This window comes from Amblyraja radiata, chromosome 26, assembly GCF_010909765.2.
Source record: "Amblyraja radiata isolate CabotCenter1 chromosome 26, sAmbRad1.1.pri, whole genome shotgun sequence".
Classification (NCBI taxonomy): Eukaryota; Metazoa; Chordata; class Chondrichthyes; order Rajiformes; family Rajidae; genus Amblyraja; species Amblyraja radiata.
In genome coordinates this window covers 22,671,944-22,690,259 of record NC_045981.1, presented here as the reverse complement: position 1 = coordinate 22,690,259, position 18,316 = coordinate 22,671,944, and positions in this window count along the sequence as shown.

The window sequence follows — 18,316 nt, the reverse complement described above, 5'->3', positions numbered from 1 at the left end:
CATCAGCTATAAGGGACAGGGATGGGGCATTTTGAGGGTAAGGTTCTGACAACGCCGTAAAAGACCATCCTGGGACAACTGGCTCAATGAGTTCTGCAACTGTGGACGTTGTGCGGTTATATTAAACAGGTGAAATAGAAAAATGAGAGCAGAATGTGGGATCCACCAGTAACTGAACACTGGCCATTAAACACTGAAGCTAACACTTCAAGTTATGAAAACAATTGTTGACGATAAATACTGGGGATGTGTATCCAGCATTGGTTCAGCCTTGGTCTCCAGGGGTTGGACAACATTTGAGGGGGTTGCACGTTTGTGCCTCGTGTTTTCACTGGTCACTCCTTTTAATGAGTTAAGGGCCTGTCCCACTTGGGCGTCATTTGCGCGTCACGCACGTGGCGCGGGAGGATTTTGAGAATTTTGAGAATCCCAAAATCCTGGGGTGCTGCGCGCTACCGCGCATCACAGCCTACACCACCACGCGCATGCACGGGTAATGCACACCATGCTCGCGTAATGCACGCCATGCACGCGTCGTGCGTCGTGACGCGTAAATGATGTTGCGTAAATGACGTGGAAATGACGGCCAATCTGGACAGGCCCGTTATAGCTCTACTGGGAATTTCTGCCGTTCCCTCCATAACCTGTGTTGGTTTCGTGGGACTGTTGGTGTCCTTTGGAAAAGCTTCCAGCCACGCGAGGTCCTGTATAATACCTGGCCATTGATAAATCTGTTCTTGTACATCTTGTTAGGTCAGTCGACATCTTCAGCCTCTGCTGTAATTCAATTAGAATGTCGCTGACCTGGATCCAAACTGGTTCCAAAACAATTGTCCTGCCTAACAAAATCTATTAGTTTAGTTTCAAAGTTTTCCATTGATTTTACAGCTTTGACAGGTTTTTCAGGGAGGGAATTCCAGAAATGTTTTTTGGTTCCAATTTTTAATTCACCTCCATAATTTGGTCTGGACTGTTGCTTCAGAGGAAATAGTTTCTCTCTGTCACCCGATCAAAACCCTTTAACTCGCTCTTCATGGCCCTGTGTGTGAATGTTGATGAGCCATTGAACCTGGAAAAGCACAGCCTGACCTGATGTCACCAATGTCCAATTTGCTGCAGCTGATAGCTACCAGGGAATATCTCTTTCGCTACCCCGGTTCAAACAGATTAACCGTGTGCAAACTCTCTCTGGGGTCCACTAATCTGGTTTGCTCTAGGATGTCCTTCTCAGTTTGGAGTTCATTGTCCAGAAAATTGTACATGTAGCAATATTTTTTTGTTGCACCGTGCATGCAAATCAAACTTTCCCCAGAGTAGAATATAATTCCTCCAAATCCTCCTTCCAGCAGTTTATCATGGACTGCATGACTTCCATATTCTTCCAGACACATCTTATTTGAAAGGGAGATCTTATTATTGCTCTAATGATGGTAGACTGAAGGCTTAAAGCCAGCCATGTAACCCTTTCTATAGACACATTAATACTTGAAGTAATTATGGAAAGCATCAAGAACTATGCCGAATAATAACAACAGCCAGAACCCCCCCCCCCCCCCCCCCCCCCCCAATAACTTCTGTATAAGTAGTAGATAATCTCTTTAAATAGTGCTGGTGATGTGCAGCTTAACGTTCTGTGTGGTTGAACAAAGTTAAGAGGGTGTAGTCTAGATTATGGGTTTCCAGAAGGCAGCTTGTACCATTTGATGCCTGGATTCAGCTCGTCTGCATGCCTCAGTTATACATTAGCAATGGCTGTGTTAAGTCTTTCCTCAAGATGGTGTCTGGCACTCTTTACACCAGCAATATGTGCGTATTTGAAGTGGTTGCCATTTTTCAATGCTCGGGGCATACTAATGCTTAAAAACAACATTGCTGATTTTTAGTTACTCCAGCACCTTTTGTTCTATTGCTGATTTTTGCCCACACCTGTTTGTTTCCACCACAAACTTCATTCCTTTGCTGCCAATTCCATTCTTCTCTCTGGCAACTGTGGGCAGCTGGTTTTGAATATTCTGTAGATAGACACAAAATGCTGGAGTAACTCAGCGGGACAGGCAGGATCTCTGGAGAGCGGGAATGGGTAAAGTTTTGGGTTTAGAAAAATGGAAGGGTGGGGCATAAAAACAAGATGTCAAAGGGGAATATTCCGTGTCGCACTTGATTCTGGGCTAATGGTTTCTTGGTTAAAGTTCCTCGTTCAAGTAGGGCAATGTGCTATTATGGCTGCAGCAATCTACAATGGTCATTGATGCCCAAATTTCTTTATCTCATATCTTGCCCTTAATCAGATCTGCCTACTGCCAGTAACATTACCATGTGTCAGTCTTTCAAGTGAAATTCTTATCCATGCCTTGGTTACTTCTAATCAAAATCACAATAACTACAGATGTGAAAATCGGAAACAAAAACTGGTGAAGGGTTTTTCACCTGAAATGTTAACTCTGTTTCTCTTTCTTCCTACAGTGAGTGTTTCTAGCATTTTTTGGTGTTACTACTAAAGTTTGACTATTCCAATCTTCCAATGCTGCCTCCAAACATGCACTATTTGTAAATTTGCTGACATCCAAAATTATGCTTTTGGTCACCCAACTCAGACTTGTTCCTTCCTCATGTTTTCAAATGGCCTTGTGCTGACTCATTTGTGAAATCTTCTCTAGCTCTGTGGTCTTCAAGGTCCTTTGAGTCAAATCTCTTGCATGTATCTGATTCAATCAATCCATCATTGGTGGACATCACTTCAAGACCTTAAGTTCTGGAACTTGTTCCCTACCCCCACTTTCTACTCCATTGTTACGTTATGATATATAACTTTAAACTTGTACCTGACTACGGTTTTGATTTCCTGATCTGATATTTCACATTTGGATTTTGAGTCAAATTTTTGTTTTATAACGTTGCTCTGAAACCTTGTGGCACAACTGACTATTTTAAGGACACAAGATAAATGCAGGTTGTTGTTTTTACATCACCATGGATATTTCGGCACAGGGCGACACAGTATAAAAATTTGTTCAAATTCTACCATGGAAAATTCTAAAATAGAGTTCTACGGGTGGGCTGGAAGCTCTATCATCTGCTTTGATACCAGGTTGCTGTAAAACTCAACTGCTTTTTCTGTTGGAGAGATAACCTGTCTCTTCAATCGAGGACAAGTGACTCTGATTCACTGCACTTGATTCTTGATATCCATAGGACAACCAGCTGTATGTGCATCCCATGAACAGGTTATTACAAAAGGAGCAAGTGACATTTAGAAACTTTCTCAAATCTAACTCTTCACCTCAGACTTTGTCATTTATTTCCTTCCCAGCCTTCTATGAAACACCTTGCAATGTTCCTGTCCAAATGTAAGCTCTTATCACTGCCTGGATTTCTCTTAAGAGTTGTACTATTTTAAATTTTTCTTTTTTTTAAAATTTCTTTTTATTTATATAGCACATTTTTAGTCAACTTGCATTGACCCCAAAGTGCTTCACATAATTACATTCATACACACAGGCAAAGGTGGGTGAAGTGTCTTGCCCAAGGACACACACAGGCCAAAGGTGGGTGAAGTGTCTTGCCCAAGGACACAACGACAGTATGCACTCCAAGCGGGATTCGAACCAGCCGGAAGGTAGCTGTAGGAGGAGGTAGGGTGGGGAAGGGAAATCATACCCCTATTGTATGAAGAAAGACACAAAATGCTGGGGTAACAAGCCTGTTTGCCAGAAGATCTGAAGAACTACTTATTTTATCGTTGAATAAGGAGAAGATCCTTTGATCCAACCAAGTTGTGAGATGGGTCACATTTTTCAATGGCATCACCTCCTTTCTGCCTCGATTATGGACTTGAATCCTGCAATCAACTGATTCAGCCAAACTAACTCTTTAGTCACTAAATGAAGTTACAGTAATTAGAGATTATGACATTAAAGTGATATAAGTTAACAAATAGCTGCAGCCTCAAATGAAGAATAATGTATGGCAAGGAATATATGTCCCAGGAAAAAGGCATTGTGGTTAACAGATCCATACCAGCGTTCTTCTTCTTGCGTATATGGCATGCACAGCCTAAAGTTGTCGGACAACTTGTTCTATTTGATTTTATTTGATTGCGCACGCCAGGTTGATTACATTTCTCGAACCATGTGAAGGTTGCAATCTCCCACCCTACCAGCGTTCATGTTCCACACGAACCTCCTCCTACTCTCTCCATTATTAAGGCTTCTTATAATGTCCTGCTGGCATTATATGTTTATGAATGGCCATCATCTGAAGCTGGTGTAAACACTCATGCATCCTGCTTCTGTTTCTTATGACAATAACAGAGTTGAAAATTATTGCATTTGCTGTTCATTATACAGACATCTAGTAAATTGCTTCAGTTCCAATTATACAATATTGCTTTTTAATGAAAGCATCAAAAACCATTCATGAAACATGAATAAGGAAGGCTGAAATGCAGAATGAAACTAGTATGAGGTAAATATAACAGGCCCCAGGAATTTCATTGCATTTACTGGAGACAGAATAATTCGGTTAAATCACTATTGCCTTGACAGGTGTACAGAAAATCGAAGGGTGAAATTGTGTGTTTCCTGTGCTTTTTATTTTTTAAATTGAACCTGCATATGGCAAATAGATCATCGTTTATTCAAATACTGAGTGAATCTTCATGGACTTACTCACATTGAGCTGGAATTAATGCTGCCTCTTTTAACTCGATTCATGGTAGGAGGCTGAGAGAGGCCAAATTGGCTCGTTGGAATGACACTGAGATGTGCTGATATTACTGTAATGCTCATGTAATGACTGCCATCAGTCTGTGTTTGCCAAGGAGTTCCAGAAGTTTCAACATTAAAAATAATATAGCTCCCGCAGTTTGTGGAAAATTGATAAAATTGAAAAGTAACAACATTATTCACGGATGGATACAACTGGAGTAACACATCTATGGTTGTCAAAGTTCTGTGTTTCTTGCCTATTTGACTATGCCTGCACTTTTCTTTAATTATCCGTCCTTAAACCTATCCACTTCTACTATCTACCTCTTAACGTTGGTCTCTTCTCATCATGATGGTTCCCACAATTACCTCTTTTTACCTAATTTTTACCTATCTTAATTAAAATTGCATTGTGAGAGCCCAACATCAATAAACAGCTTGGGGAATACAGCAACACTAAAGGTATTGTGAAGCATTGTCAGTAGTGGGTCAGTGACTTCTACCTTCTGCCTCTTGTGGTCAAATCCCATTCCAAGTGGCCAAGGTGATGTTGACTTTTGACTGAGATATTAAACCGAGCTCCATTTCTTTTCTTTGGTCAATAACAAATATCCCACAGCACTATTTGAAGAAAAGCATGATGAGACTTCTCTTTATTCCTTAAGATCAATATTTATCAACCAGCCAAACCTAAATGCTGATTACCTGACTATTAACTTGTGGTCATTTGTGGGACTTTGCTGCTTATAAATTAGACGCTATATTTAAAAAGCAATTAACACACACTTAATCTGAGGTTGGATATAGAGCAATCTAAAAGGTTATGTGTAGGAAGGAACTGCAGACGCTGGTTTAAACCGAAGATAGACACAAAAAGCTGGAGTAACTCAGCGGGTCAGACAGCATCTCTGGAGTAAAGGTTAGTTTGGTTGATGAGAGATTGAAATCTCCACAGTCATCTGATTTCAATAAGAGTGCATGATGAAGTTGGATGGAATTGTAAGCAGTACAGTGTACTTGAAACAATAACAATTGTGATATCAGACCGATTATGTTGATATGGTAACTGCTGTTTCAACCACCAAGATTCCATACATTGAGATGCTCCTAAACCTCAATTAATTGACCATTTTTATTTAACATATTTATTGATGGAGTTAGATTCAAGATACATTTAATTGTCACATGTGCCAGATGGCACAGTGAAATGAAATTCCCATACAGCCATACAATAAAAAGAAAGAACACAACACACTATAGAATTTGACATAAAACATCCCACACAGCAGAATCAAAGTTTCCCACTGTGTGGGAAAGCACTAAAGTCAGTCTCTTCCTCCACTGTTCCTCGTGGTCAGGGCCTCCCCAAGCCCTCCGCAGTTGCAGCTACGGGCGGCCCGATGTCCAGGACCGCTCGCCGGGGTGATACAAGTCCGACGTCGGGGCTGCGGGACGTCCTCAGTGGCGTGGACACCAGAGTTGGCCCCCTCCTACTGGAGTCGGTGGCTTCCAAAGTCCGTAGGCTGCGCCGGGTGGAGACTGCTGCTGGCGGCCCTCTGCAAGGCGCCCCAGGACTCCACGATGACGGTCAGTGCCGCCCGCGTTGGAAGCTCTCCGCACCAGAGCTCCACGATGTTGGAGCAACGGCCCAACGCTCCGATAGAGAGAGATATGATGAAGAGCAGCACTTACGTTACCATGAATAGGACACTTAGTTCCAAAGAAGGGCACAAGGAAAGGAAGGAAAGCAGTTGGGAAGAAAAAAAGATGCATGCTAATTTTTCCTCTGGCACTTTGCTATTTATCTTAAATCTATAACTTTTAGTTATTTGTCTAATTGGCAATGGAAACATATAATTCTTCTCCACTCTGCCAAAATCCTCTTGGAAAGCTTAAGCTTAGTGCTGCTTTCAAAAATGTGTGTGAATGGGTGAGGGGGATGTGATGATCTTATTGCAGCACTCTGAGCCTTGTAATACTCCTGGTTATGTCCACTACGTGACCAATGGCTTTTTGGATAAGGCATTTGAATCCCTGTCAATTAACAAGTATCTTTCAGAAGCACAAGAATAACTGGAATTACTTTACAACTGTTTCGGGAAATAACCTACACCTTGCAAGAGTGCTGAGGTTAGTATTCTTTCCCTGCACTAAGAATAGTACATGTAGTTATTTCAAAATGGCAACGGCAATGGCAAATGGACAAAATGTTATTCTTCAGCTCAATTTCAGTGTTCTTGACGATAAGGAATATTAGCCCTAAGAATAGTTTCCACAGCCCAGCAATATGTAAAAGCATTCCTTTCATAATTCAGCACAGTAAAGATAAATACAATAAGTATGCGTGCATGGTTCCTTGAAGGTCGAGTCACAGGTAGATCAGATGGTCAAAAAGGCCTTTAGTACTTTGGCCTTCAGCAGTCAGAGTATTGAGTAAAGAAGTTGGGAGGTCATGTTGCAATTGTACATGACATTGGCGAGACCACATATAGAATATTGTGTTCAGTTCTGGGCACCAAGTTATTGGAAAGATATTGTCAAGCTTGAAAGGGTTCAGAAAAGATTTACGAGGATGTTGCCAGGACTAGGGGGTGTGAGCTGTAGGGAAAGGTTGAGTAGGCTGGGTCTTTACTCCATGGAGCGTAGGAGGATGAGGGGGGATCTTATAGAGGTGCACAAAATCATGAGAGGAATAGGTCGGGTAGATGCACAGAGTCTCTTGCCCCGAGTAGGGGAATCGAGAACGAGAGGACATAGGTTGAAGGTGAAATGGAAAGATTTAATAGGAATCCGAGGGGTAACATTTTCACACAAAAGATGGTGGGTGTATGGAACAAGCTGCAAGAGGAGGTAGTTGAGGCTGGGACTATCCCTATCGTTTAATAAACAGTTGGACAGGTATATGGAAAGAATAGTTTTGGAGGGATATGGACCAAGCACATGCAAGTGGGACTAGTTTAGCTGGGACATTGTTGGCCGGTGTATGCAAGTTAGGCCGAAGGGCCTGTTTCCACACTGTATCAATCTATGACTATGACTCTAATAGCATATTAAAACATACTTCATAATAAATGCGAATCTATCTTTCAATTGAAAGTGAATTGCAGCAGGTATTGGAAACCTGAGGTTGCTCCGTGATCATCTACATTTGCCTTGGACTAACATCACCACTGTCATTAAGTGCTCTCAGGAATGCACCTTTTCACTTGTATCGACTGCATCCATTTTAAGAGGCTGTTCAATTTAGCCTTCCATTCTGCCACATTAACACACCTGTATATTTCCCTTAAAGCCAAGCCTATTCGCTTGTATAATTTTTCTCTTCCTTATTTTTTCCTTGTCCAAATTTGTTCCATCCAAACTGCTTTCAGTTCGCATGAAATATCACGCTAAAATATTGACTATTTATTTTCTGACCATGCTACCGACCTGCTGATTTTTGGCAAAGTTGCGTGTATATATTTAATATTTCCAGCCTTCAAATTTCTCCTATTTACTTGCAACAGGCAGTCTTCCTCAGGCTATTTCCTCAATCGAATGCTGCCCAAATATAGATTAATTGGTTGATCATCTTACTGTTATTTATGGGAGTGTATAATGTGCAAAATGATAATTGTGTTAATCTCCACAGCAACTGTACTCCAAAAGCAATACGTTTCATTTGACAGTTTGAGAGACGTGTTAAGATTCACTAAAAGATACTCATGTTAATAAAATGTTAGAGCAACTCAACGGGTCAGGCAGCGTCTCTGGAGAACATGGGTAGGTAACGTTCTAGGATGGGACCCTTGTTCAGATTGTATGTGCGGGGAGGAGGGTGAGGGGGGAAGAAAGCTGTAAGATGGGCAAGACAAAGCCTGGCAGGCATAAAGTGGATACAGGTGAGGAGCATTTTTGATAGGCAGATGATTGGACAAAGGTCAGAGATGGAAAGACAGAAGATGTGAGTCAAAAGGATGAAAGAGTTGCTAATTGTGAAGCTAGAGGGAGGAATGTAGGTGGAAGTGGCGGGGGAGGGGAGAAATAGGTCTAGGTTCCAGGCGGGGCATAGGGGAGATGGGTAGGGGGGTGGGGGGGGGGGGGGGGGGGGTGTAAGGAAGGTAGGAGTGGCGATGAAGGGAAGGTAGGGTGTTGTGGTTAACTAAAATTGGAGAATTCAATAATCCTACTGTTGGGTTGTAAGCTGCCCTAACAGAAAGTGAGGTGCTGCTCCTCCAGTTTGCATGTGGCCTCACTCTGGCAATGGAGGAGGCCCAGGCCAAAAAGCTTCAGTATGCCCCCTTGGCAGGAAGTCCCAGCTTTCATCCCCTCCCCCAATCTGTCTGAAGAATGGTCCCAACCCAAAATGTCACCAATCAATGTTCTCCAGAGATGCTGCCTGGCCCTGTTGAGTTATCCAACACTTTGGGTGTTTTTTTGTAAATCAACATCTCCGGTTCCTTGTTTCCCCTAGTTAATAAACATTGTACAAGGATTTCAATTCACTTGGATAGTTAATCAGCCAATGTTAAAAGTAGGAAGAGAATGCTATTAATAAAGGATTGTGATAAGCAGAAAACAGGGGTATGTTTGGTGGATCTGGTGATTGAGTTTTCATGTATAGGTTTAGGTTTATTTTTATCACATGTACCGAGATACAGTCAAAGGTTTACTTTGCCTGCTATTCAATTAGATTAGATAACACTATACATAAGGTGGACACAAAATGCTGGAGTAACTCAGCGGGACAGGCAGCATCTCTGGAGAGAAGGAATGGGTGACGTTTCGGGTCGAGACTCTTCTTCAGACTCGGTATTCTTCAGATTCGGTATTATGTACAATACTTTACATTATTACAATCAAGTCAAACTCAAGTAGAATAGGTCAAGTAAAGGGGAAGATATTGAATGCAGAATGTAGTTCTCAGAATTGTAGTATATCAGTTCCATATACCTTACACGGACACATGTCCTTTATACATTCCCATCTTATTTCCCTCCATTCCGTCATCCCTTCTTTGTTACCTGTGCTGGGAGTAAGTGTGTTTCTGTTCATGATAAAGTAGATGCTGCTTTTTCCAATTTTGTTCCACATGCCAAAGGTCACTGCAACTCCCTAAAAATTAATTTTCGGGAATTTAAATTTAAAAACATTTGATTCACAAGGTGATTGAGATTTGTGGAAATACGTGCATCTCCCTTCTGTTCCCCCACCAACCCCCTCCTTCCTATTGCACCCCCCTCCACCTTTATTTCAGACCTGGGGTTGAATTGAGACCACTGGAAAATCAGTCAGTAAAGTGTTTTGTCTGGCAGCATGATTATGATTAGTTGCTGTAGAGCCGAGTAAAACTAGTGTAGAGGAGAAAAAATATTTAAATGTCATTATGGTGACATTGTAATATGTCCCCCTCATGGGGAACAAAGGAGGTTTAGTAATGTACTTTTACTTGCTAAGGAAGCCTATATTAATTGCTGATTCCCAGGCCAATTAAGCTCAACTCAAAATTGACTAAACTGCTTTGAGACTATCAATTAACGAGAGAGCAGAGACTGGATGTTTAAAGGGACACTGCATTCATCATTTCTGCTACATTAACACACCTACATACATGTCCCCTGAAGCCAAGCCTACTGACAGTCATATTTTGCCTTAGTTTATTATGTTAAACATTCCATGTTTTTTTAATGCGGCACTCAATTTGAATGTTAATTTCCAATTTGAAAATACTTATAAAACATTCTGAGGGCTAAAGCTAACAGCCCCTTTGAAATGGGTGCAGTCAATCTTTTCATTGCAGAGCAAACTGCATGCCAATTTCATGTAATAACAAAGAACTGCAGATGCTGGTTTATACTAAAGATAGACACAAAGTACTGGAGTAACTCAGCGGGTTAGGCAGCATCTGTGGAGAAAATGGTTAGTCTGAAGATGGGTCCTGACCCGAACTGTCACCTGTCCATTTTCTCCGGAGATGCTGCCTGACCCGCTGAGTTACTCCAGCACTTTGCATCTATCTTTGCCAACTTCATGCATCCTCTCATCTCTGCGGCTGTTTCATCCAGCCACCGCTAATGGCGCTGTTGATTGCCTGAATGTTTTAGCAGTAGCCCACTAACATGAATCGCTATCACTAGTTTCATCCAGTTTGCTCTACCTTTATCAAAGGACATATGCCTTGTGGCTGGAGTAAATGCAGGCAAGGATTCTGCACTAAAAGTGATCTAGATAACAAAAGTGGCATGAGGTGGGTGTTTGGACACCTTGCACTTTGGAATGGAGGAGCTGTGTAGGAATGAACTGCAGCTGCTGGTTTCAACTGAGGATAGACACAAAAAGCTGGAGTAACTCAGCGGGACAGGCAGCATCTCTGGAGACACTGGGTTCTGCAACCTCTGAATACCAGCAGTTCCTCTGGGCACTTGCTCAGAGCGTTGGAGCAGATAAGCATGGAGGTCAATGCCAGGAGGAAAAACCTTGAGTATCTAGGTAGTGTATTGAAATAAAATTAAATGCCTTCATGTGAAAATGCAAGGTAAGTGAATTCATCATCAAATATCATATCCTTCCAACAACTGTACCACTCATGCCACTGTGCTGGTCCTTCACAGTTTCCCAAGTCACATTGAGTTGCTGAATATCTAACAGCATTTACTCCAACCGGGATGCACTTGCCTTTAACAGCTCAGAGCAACTTTAAGTTGGTTGTAAATGGACCCTGGCAAGTTGTGAAAATGTGCCCCTGCTATAACAACCAGCCAATGAACAGTGTGATTTGTGCTGGCTCACTCACAGAAATGAACAGAAATCTTGAAGATTTTAATTCATCTTCCGGTTTAACTGCCATGAAGAAGAGTTTGCAGCTGACACGAATGTTTTATACCACACCCACAAGTAATAAAAGTTATTTCCTCATATTTTCTCACATTTCCTCATGGGGTTGAAGGTTATTAGGCTAATCAAGTTTATGTCAGCTCTTGGAGGAATCCTGTCTATCCTATTCCCAACATCCTCCGTCACTTATTTCCTTGTACCCTATTCTCTCTCATATGCCTATTAACTCCCCCGTAATTCTACTACCACCCACCTATAAGAGGGGGCATTCTCAGTGGCCATTGCCCTACTAGCCGGCATGTCTTCAGAGTGTGTGGAAAATGCAAATTCTTGAGTTTATTGAAACTTTGTCGTATTGCTCTGAGAGTTTTGTCCATCTTTATTGTGGCCAAGAGGAGTCCATGGCTAAACACAGATGACTGGTAATAGGGATGACCATCTGCAATAAGCTGTGAGCTGGAGTGGGGATAAATGTCATTCTTTCTCCTGTGGTGTTGGATCAAAAGTGCTGGCATGTTGGCTGTCTGCACACTTCACTGCATGGGACGGATGTGAGTCGATGGAGTGGAATCATTTTGGGTTCTGTTATAGGGCTGAGTTGACACTGACATCTATAAAGGGATGGGAATGCAGTCAATATCATCTGGACTATCAGTCCTGGCAAAGTCATGTGCTCTCCCCTTGATAGTCTTTGACAAAGGAGAAAGAAAGGTCCCAATGTCAACCCTCTTTAACTAAAACCAATTTGTCTCCATTTCATTCTTAGTCTTTATCTACCCATCTGCCATTGTCATTCTGCAACAGCTAACATGCCACCACCTTTGATTCAACACCACAGGAGAAAGAATGGCATTTACCCCTACTCCAGCTCACAGCTTATAGCCTTTATGCTCCCCCTCGCCGGTACGTACCCATCAATTGCCAGGCTTTGACCCACTCACCTCTCTTTTCCAGCTTTCCCCCCCCCCCCTACTACAATCAGTCTGAATAAGGGTCCTAACCTAAAATGTTGCCTATCCATCCAGAAGAGGAGAATTTTATTCTCCCAGAAATTGGTGAACCTGTGGAATTCCTTTCCACAGAAAGCAATTGAAGTTAAATCATCAAATATATTCCAGAAGGAGGTAGATACCTTTCTTGGGGCTTGAGGGATTAAGGGATACAGGGAGAAAGCTCGAGTGGGGCACTGGTTTTCAACTATCAGCCATGATCTTGTTGAAAGATGGAAATGGCTCGAAAGACTGAATGGACCACTCCTCATATTTTCTATGTTTCTACCTTGGGCATCTCGTAGGGGATAGATGGCTTGTCCAAAAGGGTCCGTTAGGTTTATCTGTGTAGGTGTTCTGAGCCTTAGGGAACAGAGGTTTTCCAGACAAAATTCTCACCAATTGTGCACTTTCAACAAAGTAGGTGATGGCACAATTCTCAATACTAGTAGGGTACACACTTCAAAAGGAAGGCAATGACATTTCTCAAACTGTCAGGGAGTAACTACTGGGCCATTGGCATTCCCATCTATTTTACAAGACATGTTTATGGTAATGGTATGGTAAGAAAAAAATTATTCTACTGATGGATGGAAAGATCTATTTTTAAGGTGCCGGATTTTTTTAAGCAGTTTGCCATTTAGTTTGATATTTTAAGCCTCTTATGCGGCTGTTAGTATATATCATAATTCAGCTAGCTTTTATTACTGCCAACAGACTTAAGTCAATACATTTCATCTATTTTTTTTTCTCAATTTATGAGCGAATTTCTGATAGTTAATGAGTCTAAGCTTCAGTGGGAACATTGATTCATATCAAAACCAATACAGATGATGTTTCTGATATCGCAGTGCAGGCCATTACCCTTGCATTTTGTGTATTTTATTTCCTTGAGAGGGAAATGCAGCACTCGCAATGCTTTGTGGATGAAATGGATTTGGTCTTGATATGTGGGCATGACTAATTTCATTGAATGCAACTGAATGGCTTCCCGGTCTATTTCACAAGAGTTAAGGGTCAGAGCATTGGAATGGGACCAGTAGTGCGAGCTAGATAAAGATGACAAGTTGCCTTTCCTAATGCATATTAATACAGGTGCACAACCTTTTATCCGAAGATCCAAATAACGAAAACCTCCGAATAGCGGCCATTTTTTCGGTCCTTGAAGAAAGGTCCTTGTAAACGTTCACCGAGGGCGGCCCGCAGAGGTGACAGCGGAACCTCCGGTCGGTCCTCGAAGAAAGGTGAACTAAATCCCCATTCATAAAAGAGAAGGTGAGGGTATATTGCGCGGGAGGGTTAATAATTGACAATATGCTGCTGCCTGCCCGCTGAGTTAAAAAGTTCCCACGGTAGACTCACGATACACAGTGCAGATTGTCGCTCCCTTCAGTTTCACCCCACCTACGCCCCACTGCTTCCCGGCCATGTGTGTGACCCCTTCCCTCCCCTCTCCAGCTCCCCGCCCATTGCACCGGCGCGGAAGCTTTGCACTGTCTTTACGTCGGCGATTGCAGCAGGACCGTGCCAGTCACCGGAGACGTCAGGACCAATTGGACACCGACCACCAGGCCCACTGCAAGCACGGAGAACCCAGAGACCCACAGCCAGCAGCAGCCCAGCCCAGCCCCGCTCCAACTACAGAGGAACCTGGGTTGCGGATGACGGGGCGCAGCTCGGGGCGTCGTAGGGGCCCATCGGGGAGCGGGTTCCTGTTGGTCCTGACGTCTCCGGCCACCTGCCATCCTCCGGGAACTGTACCGCCCTTGCAGGAAAGTGGGGTTGTTTGCAGTTGCAGAGGGAGGGGGCAATTCACATAAACATCCATCACAGTGAGTCTCCTCCTCACTGTGATGGAAGGCAAAGACTTGTCCCTCCCCTGCTCTCCATTCCTCTCCCGAAGTCGAGGTCAAAGCCCCCGGCGGGCGCTAGCAAGTCCGCGGCCACTCAGCCACGGCGGACGTTGTAAGGCCCCCCTCCAGGTCATTCTCAACCCCGTAATTCGGGCGGGAGAAGTCGCCACTGTCGGTGCCCCGCAAAACGGTCTCCCACCGGGGACCCGCGAGCTCCCGGTGTCACCATCCACCGGAGTCGGGTCGCAGCAGCTCGCCCCCGCAGCTCTCCACGCTCCGAAGCTGGCTAGCTCCACGGAGGTAGGTCCGTAGGTCCACAGCTCCACAGCTCCCACCGCCGCCCACCGACCCCCAGGCCCACTGCAAGCACGGAGATCCCAGAGACCCACAGCCAGCAGCAACTCCAGCCCAGCCCCGCTCCAACTCCAGAGTAACACGTAGGGGCAGAAGCTGATGGTGTGCAAGGTACGTCTTGTTCTTGAGGTGGCGGATGAGGGGGCACAGCACGGGCTGTGGGCAAACTGCCACTTGTCGCCGTAGCGGCCCATCGGGGAGCGGATTCCTCTGGAGTTGGAGGGGGAGGGGGGTATTGTGCTGTTTGATCGCCCCCTGCTATCCCAGGGACAGGGAGACACAGCGGCTTTTTAGACTGGTGGGCAATCACTTCCAAAGTTCTGCCCACACAGTCAGTACACCTCTCCTACACTGCATTTCATACAAACATTTATTCTGCAAGAAAAAACGACATTGAAGACTCAAACTCGCGATCGAGTAACTGCCGGGATCAAGGCGCAAACTCGCGACATTGCGGATATGAGCCGAGCACTCTACCACTGAGCCAGCCATTAAAATCTACGCAAAAAAATTTCCATTCCGAAGACCGACAAATTCTGAATTACGAAAAGTGTCTGGTCCCAAGGCTTTCGGATAAAAGGTTGTGCACCTGTAGTAAGATTAAACGAGAACTTACCAGTTCGAAGTTTGATCGTTATTTTATGAGGAGTACGTTGAGGGAATACGTGAAGAACCCCGCCAGGACGCATGCGTGTCATTCTTCAAAGCAGCGGTGTGAAATCACAGATAACTGTAATTAAATTAAATTATTAAATTTCTTTATTTATATAGCACATTTTTAGTCAACTTGCATTGACCCCAAAGTGCTTCACATAATTACATCCACACACACAGGCAAAGGTGGGTGAAGTGTCTTGCCCAAGGACACACACAGGCAAAGGTGGGTGAAGTGCCTTGCCAAAGGACTAAACATAGTAAGATTAGAGGAGAAGAAGATACCAGTTGAGTATATGATCAAGGGTGGGAGCGGAGGGCACGTATTCCCTCAACGTACTCCTCATAAAATAACGATCAAACTTCGAACTGGTAAGTTCTCATTTAATCTTACTATTTTACTTCAGAGTCACGTGAGTGACTACGTGAAGATTTTAAAGCTCTGTGATTTCAAGCCGTGGAAACGAGTCTATGCATCACATCTGCCTTGATGATTATGGGAAGAATAGTGTTAACATTATTAGACATGAATTCGACGTTGAAATCAACGATAAATTTATTAACACCAAATTATAGCCCCTATTTATGGGGTAAAATTATATTACAGAACTTAAAATTGTTTCTGCAAACGTTCCAGGTTTAATTACTGGTTTGTGATAAAATCGTTGGAAAGTTTTCTCCGTTGACCATCCTGCTGTCTTGAGGATTTGGTCCATCGGAACATCCAACTGCATAGCTGCCGATGTAGCTGCAGCCCTGGTGGAGTGAGATTTAAAAATGTTAGTATCCACTCCAGCCTTTATTAGGACCTGTTTTAGCCATCTCGAGATGGTCTGGACTGTCACTTTTTTGTGTGGTTGTTTGTGGCTGATTAAAAGTGCCATTTCTTTGCATCTGATGATTTTTGTATACTCCATATATAATAGTAAGTGTCTTACTATACAGAGACGATCATCCGTCGGGTAGGCCCTAAATTCTATTTTTAGGCCTGCTGACCCCTGTCTGTTCTGCTTGACTAATTCATTGATGTGAAAAGTTAAGTTTCCAGATGAAGAAGTCATGTTGTCCAGTCTTAATTTATGTAGTGACTGTACCCTTTGTGCCGTGACCAAGGCCATCAGCATGACTGTTTTCAGTGTCAGTTTCTGTAGGGACAGAGCTGTAGCTGGAGACCAGTTCCTTAGCATGGTCAGTACAATGCTCACATCCCATATTTGGGAGTACCTGGTTCTTGGGTGATTGACATTAAAATGCCCCTCATAAGTTTAGTTACCAGGGGGTGTGTCCCAACAGAATGCCGCTCTGTTCCTTGCCATAGGTATGTTGACAGAGCACTTCTGGCGCAGTTGATGGCACTATAACTGAGCCCCTAATCGTAATGGAGGCCTGCCAGGAATTACAGAACAGACGGGATGTTCATTGATCTGTGGTTGATGTTGTTGTTGTGACAGTACATTTCCCATTTCCTGATGTACACCAGGTACTGTTTTTTGGTGGACTGTCTGTGGGCTGCTGAAATAATGTCCACTGTTCGGTCCGTCAGTTCCAGATGCAGTAGAGGTGCTTTTAAACTCTACAAATTAATAAGTTCATATGGTTATGACATGGGTGGCTTTCCCTTGTTATGGGATGAACCATGAACCAGTAAATTTGGTCTATTCCGGATGGTGATGCATGGTTCTAATACCATGTCGAGTATCACAGGGAACCATGGTTGAGTAGGCCAATCGGGTACTACCAAAATACCAGACGCAGAGTCTTGCTGTATTTTCCTTAATACCTGACTGATGAAGCAGAAAGGAGGGAATGCATAAATAAACAATCTCCCCCAATGCAGCGAAAATGCATCTGTCGCCACTGCCCCAGGGTCTGGTTCCCATGAAACATATTTTGATAACTGGTGATTAAGCCTGGATGCGAATAGATCGATATCTGGTGTTCCATACCATGCTGCAATATCAGCAAATACTTTTTTATCCAACATCCATTCGGTGTTTTCATTAAATTTGCGTGAGCTGGTGTCTGCCACTAAATTTAGTTTACCTGGTAGGTAGGTAGCTGATATCCAAATATTTTTCTGGATACACCATTGCCAAATTGTGTTGGCCAGATTGTCACATGATGTCGATTTGTTTCCACCCATGTGGTTGATATATGCTACCACGGTGGTATAGTCAATTTGTAGTCTAACATGCTGGTGACATAACCCAGAACAATATGACTTAAGGCCATGGAATGCACCCAACATTTCCAGGTAGTTTATGCCCAGTGTTTGTAATAATGATGCCTCCTGTGCATTCCATCTACCTCCACAGCTGGAGATGGAATTGGTAGCACCCCAACCAAGTGCACTGGCATCAGTTTGTAGTACCATAGACGGGTTGCTGATAATGATTGGGTTGGAACAATGCCGAATGTTATCTTTCCACCATTTTAGTTCCATTATGGCCTCGGTTGGTAGCTTCATTGGTCTGTCAAAATGACCACCATTAATTTTGAGTGCTCGTATTTTTGCCCTCTGTAAATTTTGATAATGTAAAGGTCCGAATTGTGTGGCTGGAAAGGCAGCCACTATTTTGCCAATTATTCTTGCTACCAATCTGATGGATGGTTTACTGATGTCAATGAGGTTACTGCAAGCCTCTGTTAAGGCTGTAACCTTTTCCTTAGGCAAAGTCACTGACATGTGAACTGAGTTAATGGTGAACCCCAGATAATCCATTTTGGTAGAAGGCGTTAATTTAGATTTAACTGGATGGATGATAAAACCCAGTTTTTCAAATAATTGTTTTGTGGCTGTTACCGTTTGTTTAGCCAATTCCAAAGTTTTGCCCACAATAAGTATGTCGTCTAGATATGCCATCACCATGTGTTTTTGTTTCCGCAGAAACGCTAGGGCTGGTTTCAAAATTTTTGTGAACAGCCTGGGGGCTGATGTTAGGCCATT